This window comes from Mustela erminea, chromosome 17 (assembly GCF_009829155.1).
Source record: "Mustela erminea isolate mMusErm1 chromosome 17, mMusErm1.Pri, whole genome shotgun sequence".
In the NCBI taxonomy this organism is placed as follows: Eukaryota; Metazoa; Chordata; class Mammalia; order Carnivora; family Mustelidae; genus Mustela; species Mustela erminea.
Genome location: NC_045630.1, coordinates 3,030,113 through 3,031,257, shown reverse-complemented (window position 1 = coordinate 3,031,257; position 1,145 = coordinate 3,030,113).

The following is a 1,145-nucleotide window of genomic DNA, read 5'->3' as shown; positions in this document are numbered from 1 at the left end:
TCAGACGCCATGGGGGAAAAATGCAGGACGGGAGGTGGAGAGCGACAAAGGATTGTATTTTTGTATAGATTTGACATTTGAGTGGTGCCTGGAATGAACGTTGGGGTTGGAGCTCATGGAACATTGAGCTTGGCTGCGTAATTGCATGTAGGGGAATATGCTCACTTTTTTTTTTTTTTTTTTAAGATTTTATGTATTTGTCAGAGAGAGAGAGCGAGAGAGAGCGAGCACACAAGTAGGGGGAGCGGGCAGGCGGAGGCAGAAGCAGGATCCCCACTGAGCAAGGAGCCCAGTGTGGGACTTGATTCCCAGGACCCTGGGATCATGACCTGAGCCAAAAGCAGACACTTAAGCCACTGAGCCACCCAAGCATCCCAATATGCTCACTTCTTGAAAGACCATTTGGGGTAGATCCAAGAGTCCTTTAAAGTGAATATTCCTCCTCCAGTCACTCCTACTGAAGGAGAAAGCAGAAGAAAGAACAAAAGGGAAGAAGGAAGACAAAGAAGTTAGAGAAAGGGAGAAAGAAGAGTGCTACTTAGAAGAGGAGGAGGATGAAGAGGAAAGGGAAGGGAACAGAGGAGCGAGAAGACGGGTAGATCTGTACACTGACGCTTGGCTTACTATTTGGCTGAGAACAACTGCTTGGCGTCAGGAGCTGGAGACCTCAGGAGCCTGCCTCAGATCCCTGCTGCCCGTCCTGGCAAATGGTGCAGTCAACAACCCTGCGATCATGCCGGTCAGCTCTGAGGCTAGTCAGTGTAGCTGTGTCTGCTGCAAAAAGACAATTGATTTTTATTTGGGTATAGTTTTAATATCTGACCATGCACTTTGAAGTTCTGGTAAGAATTGTGAGATGACATTGCGAGTGAAAAGATCTTTTTATCCAAATTGTGTGTCTGTTGAGGTATAAATATACATTTAGTTCTGTCAGTAAAATACATAAAAACAAGTGATTGAAAATCATTACTGTTATGTGTAGAAGTAATCTAAACATTGGCAGTAGTTCGATTTAGCATGGAAATATGATGTGAATAGGATCATTAAGAGAATGTGTTGGCTACATTAGTTTAGGAAGAATATCATATCCTTTATGAGTCAATCAGTGTTTACAAAAACTTAATCACATGAGGAAAAATAACAGA